Source organism: Thunnus thynnus, chromosome 1 (genome assembly GCF_963924715.1).
Source record: "Thunnus thynnus chromosome 1, fThuThy2.1, whole genome shotgun sequence".
In the NCBI taxonomy this organism is placed as follows: domain Eukaryota; kingdom Metazoa; phylum Chordata; class Actinopteri; order Scombriformes; family Scombridae; genus Thunnus; species Thunnus thynnus.
In genome coordinates, this window is record NC_089517.1 from 8,221,003 (window position 1) to 8,229,028 (window position 8,026).

The 8,026-nt window shown below is 39.4% G+C and overlaps 1 long non-coding RNA gene across 1 annotated transcript; it reads right to left on the reverse strand.

Moving 5' to 3' along the window:
* Window positions 1-3,368: 3,368 nt before the first annotated feature.
* Window positions 3,369-6,403, reverse strand: LOC137189209 (uncharacterized). Its single transcript, XR_010929603.1, has 2 exons — window positions 3,582-6,403; window positions 3,369-3,489 (listed from the first exon to the last, which is right to left on the reverse strand). It is a non-coding gene; the product is annotated as an uncharacterized lncRNA (long non-coding RNA).
* Window positions 6,404-8,026: the final 1,623 nt, after the last annotated feature.

An 8,026-nucleotide genomic window follows, 5' to 3' on the forward strand; every position in this document is an offset into this window, starting at 1 on the left:
AGAAGTGTATTTACAAGAAGTCAAAGCAGGATATTGTGACTATTGCACCACAGGAGATGTGGCGAAGGGTGATACATTGACTAAATACATATTCTGTCACAGTTGCCTTCAAACAATTTATTAGTCCACACTCAAAAGTATAAATACTGTTGTTTAAAAATGCAATAAATAAAATGCCATCTGTACAAAGTATCACACAATACTGACCATCAGCCAGGGGTACTCAAATACAAGTCTTAGAGGTCTTCTCACCAAATTTCCACAGCATCAAGAGTCCAGTAAGGGTGCATTACATAATATCTCAATACAAAAACTCTAGAACTCTGTACATGAACAGCATGTCTGTATTAATGAGAGAAATGACACCTGTGTTGTGTCTCCAAGTCCTTAAATTGGGCATAAAAAGGTGTGATAGCACACTGGTGTATTCATTAGTAAGTCTGCTTTGGTGTGATTACTGTATTCATTGTTGCAAATGTTTTATTTTACAATTGTTCTGCTGGAGGATTGATATGATGACTTCAACTGATTCAATTTTGTGGCTCTTGTCTCCATGCTTTTGGGATAGTTCTGGTTAAAATGGGCATGTTTGGTCTGGTAGTGGCATTTTATGTTACCACTCCTCACTATGGCCACTGTTTCATTGCAAATCAAGCACATAGTATTACATCAGCACATTCCCTATAATGAATGGGTATTTCTCAGTCCACTAATCCTTAAGTGGTTTTCACGGTCAGCCTTTTTTTAGTATTGGCTAGTTTTGAACAAGCCAATTTACTGGTTCAACCGGAGCTCCAATATCCGACTACAACCTTGCTAACTGTGGCATCTAGCTAGCAGCTGAATGAAGACAGGTGGTGTGATGTGATAATGATGTGTCACTCAAAAGCAGTCCAGGTCAGGTTGCAGTGAAATTTCATTCTCAGTCCAGATTAAATTGTTATTCGGTCCGGAGTCTGGACCAGGGTCCCCCTGCTGAGTATGTATGTCATAGACTCTGCCTCAGATTTTCCTTTTCTGAACAGCCAACTTTTTGCAAGTGAAAGGCATCTCAGTGCAGCATCCAGAATTAAAGCACCACTACACTATACGATTTTGGGCTGTCCCAGATGGAAGTTGAACGGTGCAAGAGAAACGTGGTGAGTCTTTGTTTTTCTATGCCATACATTGCAGTGTAATTGTAAAATTGTAGTGGTCTATAGCTTTGGCAAACAAAGACAGCTTGTGTCAAAAAATTCTTAGAGTCAAAAAGTCAGGACAAAACTCTCACAATGCAACTACTGATAAAATTCCTATCTACAAACCAACCAATTGACATGAAATGATTCTGCATACATTGGCCTACACCATAAATGCATATACATCACCTTGGGGGTGTACTTTATACTGCACATTTAGCATAAGCACCATTTTTTCAGAGGACAGTACCAGTGCTATGCAAAACTTGTTTTTTGTTGCATTTTGAAAACAAAACAAGTGCCAAATAAGATAGATGATGCAAGTTGAGGATATGTTTCTGGTTACATATGTTTTCTAGTTAAATCATCCATTGATTTACCAAACATGCATTGCAAAGTCTGACATGCCTCAAAACTTATATGTTAAAATAGACAAAGATTAGGACCAAGATTTCAGTGGACTCATCTTGCACAGTATGACATGCAATTAACCCGTAAGATCGCCGATTTCACAGAGTTGGACTCATGGGGATGGGTTTGGTATTCATATGATGTCGCTATCCTCCCCTGAACATAGGGATCAAATCTCTGTGATGGTGGAGGCATTCATAACTGGACTACTGCAGATGCATTGTTTCTCTTGATCAATACATGTGTCTTTCCTACACTGATCACTCAAATTCCACCTCTTCTTTTTCACATCAGCCACTGTATGTACTATACAGCAAAAGGGAAATACAGCACAAGGAAAATATCATTGGATTTTCATACAGGTTTTAAAAGCCATTGTGAAACAATACCAGCATGTGCATAGGTTTTGTTTAGTGTACATTATTACAAAGTAATCTGTGAATATTAAAACTAAGAATGTTAAAAGGCCATATTTCTGGCAGGAGGTCTAATCAGCTGAAGTAAGTGAAAACACCACTGTGCATGGAGTATAAGTGTTCAGGGCCTTGAATCCCAGTGGACACTCTTTTTAACACAGTTGGCAGTATTTGCAGTTGGGAACCTGGCAAGAGTTCATGTATTTCTGGCTGGACCAAGGACTGCTGGGGCATATCATGAACTATTTGTGTTCATACCCAGGTGAAGGCCATAACATTAGTAACTTGAAGGAACATGAGCTACAGTATATTTAACCATGTGAGCCAAGGAAGGCAGCAAATGGCCCTCAGTCAATGACCAACTTTCACTTTCAATAACCTTGCACTTTATTAAAAGTTTTATATGCCTCATTCCACTGGGAATAAAATCAGCCTCTTAAAATTAATTTTACCTTTATTTTACATATAAGTATGGCTATGTAAATACATATTATGCCATATAATTCCTTTTTAGACATCTGAATACATCCTTTAAAAACACAGAGTTTGCACATTTCAACCAATTATCTCAGATTTCTTTTTCTACCTGTCAGTAGTTTATTTTTCCTTATGTCTTTGTTGACTCTCCACAAACATAATTTTACAACAGCGAATGCAGGCTTTGAAAAATGAATCAATCCACAGGGACAGAGGGGTGCAAAGTGGTAATAGCGATGGATTAAGAGGGACTCAGAGGAGATTTGAGTTGATTTCGAGTTGCATGGCCAGTGCTGCAAAGCAATTTTTGACAGGTGCTCTAGAGGAATACTGTGACATGAGCGAAAATACATTGATATTGAATTTTCATGAGGACCTTCAGAGCAGTGCAATTACTATGCCTGTTTTTCAGTATAGCACAATTGCCTTAGGAATAGTTTCACTCGGTGCCTGAAAAGGCTCAACTGGAGTGGTTTGCTGACCCTGTAATGAACTAATGTGCTAAGGCAATAACTGCCTAATCTTTGTAAAAAAAAAAAAAAAATTAATTAAATTTAATTTGGCAGACAAAGGACACATGAGATGAATCATAGTAAATTTAATTCATTTTGAAATTTTGGTAAACTCTTTACATTTTGAGTGTGAAGTTTACTCTTCAGTGAAGTAAATTGCAACCATTTCAATTATAAAGCTAACAGTTTATTAAAACCCCAAATGTAAAGATTATTTGCTTTGGGTTCAACAATAATTAAGTCTATATAAATGCTAACTTTTGAGACAGGAACTTTCTTCTTGATGATAATAATAATGATGATAATAATAATAACAATAATAATTAGTAGTAGTGTCATAACGTCAGAGCGAACACAAACACGGAAGATAAGGGTGAGATTAAGAAAGTTTATTTGTAGAGGAAGGCTGGTGATGGCTGGGCATTGGGGAGTGATGGTGAATGGCGTGGGCAGGCAAGCAGGTTTAGCGGGCAGGCAGACAGACGAGGAGTGATCCTGAGCACAAAGGAAAAGACAGTTAGTACAAACTAGGAATCAAACACGAAAAAACAAATCACTTACACTAGGAGTCTGAAACATGTCTCTACCACAGTAGCTGAAACAGCAACCTGGTGAAAAGTGGGTGAATAGCCGGAGATGAGCTTTTGGTTGACAGGTGTGTAGGTTGAGGGAGGTGATGAGCTGATTGAAGGCAGGTGTGCAGGCAGAGCAGGGATCCAGGAGCCAGGATAGTGAGAGTGGGAGCGCCACATAAACACCACACCCACAAACACAGAGAGAAAAACAGGGGAAAACAGGGGATACAGGGGAAAAGTAAAACCCACAGAAACACAGGGGAAAGTACTGGGAGATGGCCGTGGCTGAGACAAGTAGTAGCAGTGGTAGTATTAGTAAAAAACACAACAAAGTGTCTGTGCATATACCCGAAAAGCACAGAGGAATAATTTATTTATGTTTTCCCTGTATGATAGCTCAGTGACAACTGGTGTGAAACCACAGTGGTGGTAGTTTTTCTCTTTTCATCTTGCAGCATGTATAGAACAATGTTTCAATGCTGACACTTTGTATTTCGAATTGTTTATGTGTTGCTGCAAGGTCTGACACTCCTAATTTGCCTGGTTATTTTCCTGGAATTCATTGCTATTGCCATTTTCTTGGAAAATCAAACTCAAGGCCAAACAATAAACAAGCTGCCACACAAAATTAGACTTTGAAAACTGAATAATTATTCAGTCTTGGAGGAGCTTTAGATTTTGTATCCATAGTGATTTAGTGATTCCAGAAAAATTCAATAAATGCAGCAATACAATGAATGCTGATGTCCTTATGCTGGAGAAATACATGTGATGTCTTTTCAGATAGACAGGAAAAAAAATGTGAATATGATAGTGTGGGCCTTCTGCTAGAGCTGCAGCTTAAGGAAAATCTATCATTAATTTATCTGGAAAATGATGGACAGAAATGGAATATTTGTGTTCCACATTCAATATGTATATAGGTTTTCCCTCAGGCCAAAGTCTAGTCTTTCGGTGTAGGTACTCTATATGCTTGCAGCAGAGGTGTTCACATTAAATTAGCATCACTTTCAGTGCATACATTTTCAGTTGGCAGAATTAAGTGTCTGTCTCAGCAGATGCTCTCTTAGGTGAGCTGCTTTGATTGGTTCGGTACACTGTCTTCCTCACTGGTCAATTGACCTGTTGTCTACAGAGGCAGCTATTCTTGTAAAAAAAAAAAAAAATAGGTGACAGTCAACAGTTTCAATCAAGAAACCCACAATGTGTGTATGTGTGACCATGTGCATTAACAAACAGATGTACTTTGGGTTTAAAAAAAATCTCTATAGACTATGCAAAACATTATTCAGGAAATATTCCTCTTAGGAACCATTGGGTGAGAAGCGAAAGACCATGGACAGGTCATAAATTATGGACACGTCTAGTCTCACAACATTTTCCTGCCCCATTCATATCTGCCACTGCCTTTTAAAAAAACAACACTAGACCACTCAGACATCAAAAACTACATACCTATATCTATTCTTCCTTTTTCTTTCCTGGACACTAGAACATGCTGTTATTAATCAACTGTCTGCTTACCTCTCACAGAACACCCTCTTACACCGCCACCAATCTGGTTTCAGAGCAGGCCACTCAACTAAGATGGCCCTCATGGTGACATAAGAGCTCTGTGCTGCTAGAGCAAACTCCTTCTCCTCTGTCCTCATACTTCTACACCTGTCCGCTGTATTTGACACAGTGAGCCACCCTCCACTCCACTCCACCCTTAAAGGATTGGATGTCTCAGGCTCTTCATTCTCTCTGTTTACATCCTACGTGATGGCTCACTTCTAGGTAACATGGAAAAGATTGTCTGAAGCATGCAGCCTGACAACAGGAGTTCCACAAGGCTCTGTCCTGGGCCCTCTCCTCTTCTCATTCTACACAAGGACACTGGGTACTGTCTTACATTCAAATGGATTTGCCTGCCACTGCTATGCCAGTGACACACGGCTATTCTTGTCCTTCCTCTTACCATACACTCAGCTGGCCTGGCTGACATATCAGCAGAGATGTCTAGGCCACACCTAAAGGCGAACCTGGACAACACTGAGCTTCTGTTTCTCCCAGGGGAAAGAGTCCTCCCTCCAAGACCTGTCCATCACCACAGACATTCCTATGTTACAACATCAGGAAGATTCATCAGGTGGCCCAGGTGCTCATCCAGGTGCTTGTCATCTGCCATCTGGACTACTGCAACTCCCTCCTTGCTGGAGCCCTGGCATCTGCCATGAGATCTCTGCAGCTAATCCAAAATGCTGTGGCCCACCCAGCCATGGTCAAACCTTACACTCCAGTCCGACCATTGCACTCCTCTACCTCTGGATGTTTAGCCATCCCATCACTCATGGGCCCCCATGGCTGCTTTTCTCTCTTCTCTGTTCTGGCTCCACAGTGGTGGAATAAACTCCTGACTGAAGTCAGGACAGTAGAGTCACCACCCATCTTCCTCCGCAGGCTAGAAACTCACCTTTTCAGATTACATAAAATGAAAATAACACCTCTAATCACTTGTACTGTAGCACTGAACATGCTTTTGGCATTTTTTTTTTTTTTTAAATGGGATACACTGCTGATTTTGGATGACATAGCTCTTCCTCCTATGTGCAACAGTGTTGTAAGTTGCTTAAGAAAAAAGTGTCAAATGAATGTAACGTAATTAGTCTATCATCTTATCAATAAAGGTGGAGTTTTCTTAATCACATTCTGTCATTACTTTCAAAGTACAGTAGGACTGTTAAAGCAAAACAGATGCATGTGCCATATGTTATGTGCTACAAAACAAAAACACCTGGCAGCAAAGCTGTTTCATGTGAACTGTTCAATCATTTTTCATTCAGTTCACCTTATTGCAGAGCTGTTTGTCCATAGTAAAGATAAGTGATAAAAGATAAGATCTCTTTTTGTATCATAAAATTCTATGGCAAGGCAACTTTATTAATATACCACAATTTATTACAGATAAACTCTATGTGCTTTACGTTAAAGTGCATACAGCAACAAGTGACAAATCTAAGAAATAGATAAGACATGCACACATCGTACAGTTTGCTGCAAAACAGATTACAATTGCTGCGACCACCTCTGTCTTTGTCTTCTTGCCATAATAAACACTCTCACCATCTTTTGTCTGGCTGTCGTTAATCCAGTTGAATAATGATGAAATTGGGTCACAGCAAGCAGGTTAGACAAAAGCCCAGGAATGAATGCCACTGAGGAGCACTATTAAGTCCAGTTCAGATACTGTACAGGCCAGTTATGTTGTGACTGCTTACAAAGCCTTTCATAAATTAACTAGCTCATTTATGGCTGCACAAAGAACATCACACAAGAAGCTCTTGCTGAGTGGGAAAAAATACAACAGTGCCAAATCACTTGAGCTTTGGTTCATAAATTTATTTTTAGAAAGACATTTGGGAATTGTGCTTAATTGTCAGCAATCATAGAAATAACCTACTGTGGCCTCTGAATTAGAGGATAGAATTATGTGCTGTGTTGTGGTATGGTGTGTTAAAACAGGGAGATAAAACAGTGTCTTTTGCATGGTAAAGAGTTGTTTTGGTTGGTAAAATTATAATCATTATTATGATAGAAGTGCCTACCAAACAAACAATGTATTTCTAACAATGGCACTTATAATAATGAAGGAAGCAGTAACCACCAGATGCATGTGGGATACACTGCTGATATGAAAGAAATGAAAACCTTGTAAACTTTAAAGCCTAGCATTTTTTATTGAAAGTTGAAATGCAGTTTACAAAAGTGTGGTGCTCGGAGTGGGATGATAAAACCATGTTAACCTTACTTATAGGGCTGTATGGAAAGGTTTCCAATCAGGAACAGATTTCCAGTAAACACAAGAGCTTAGCAGCGCCACGCTGCAGAAACAAAGACTTGGACAACAGATAATATAATATTTAGAGTTACATTCACTTACATTTAAGTCAAACCTACCACTTTCCTTCCAAGTGAAACGGTATAAAATCTGATTCTTAGTATCTTTGATATGTGGTGAATATCCAAACATTGGAGATTATATTGAGAATGTGTTTACGTGTGTCTCACTCTCTATTAACATGGGTTGGATATTTCTTGTTTGTCAAAAGTTAGAGTAGAAAGGGCTAAATATGGGAAGTGGGAGGTGTGAGGAAGGTGTGTTAGGGATTTACCCTTAATGTCAAAATGCATAGAAAAAAACAAACAAACTTCAAAAGTATTGCCTTCTCCTGAAGGTTGTGATGAAGGTCGGTGTCTTTCCTATCAGCAAAAGGACCAGCTCTTGGAGAAGGTGAAGAAATGCCTGCCAGGCATGTTTGATGTGTTGGATTTCAATGAAGCTTCTCCCAGGCTCACAGTCAATGCACAGCCTCACTGGTGAACTGACAGGAGATGCCTGGGAGCAGAATAACTGCAGACTGGATGCAACCAACTGCATCAATAAGATGGCCTACTTAAAACCTTTTGTGTTTTGA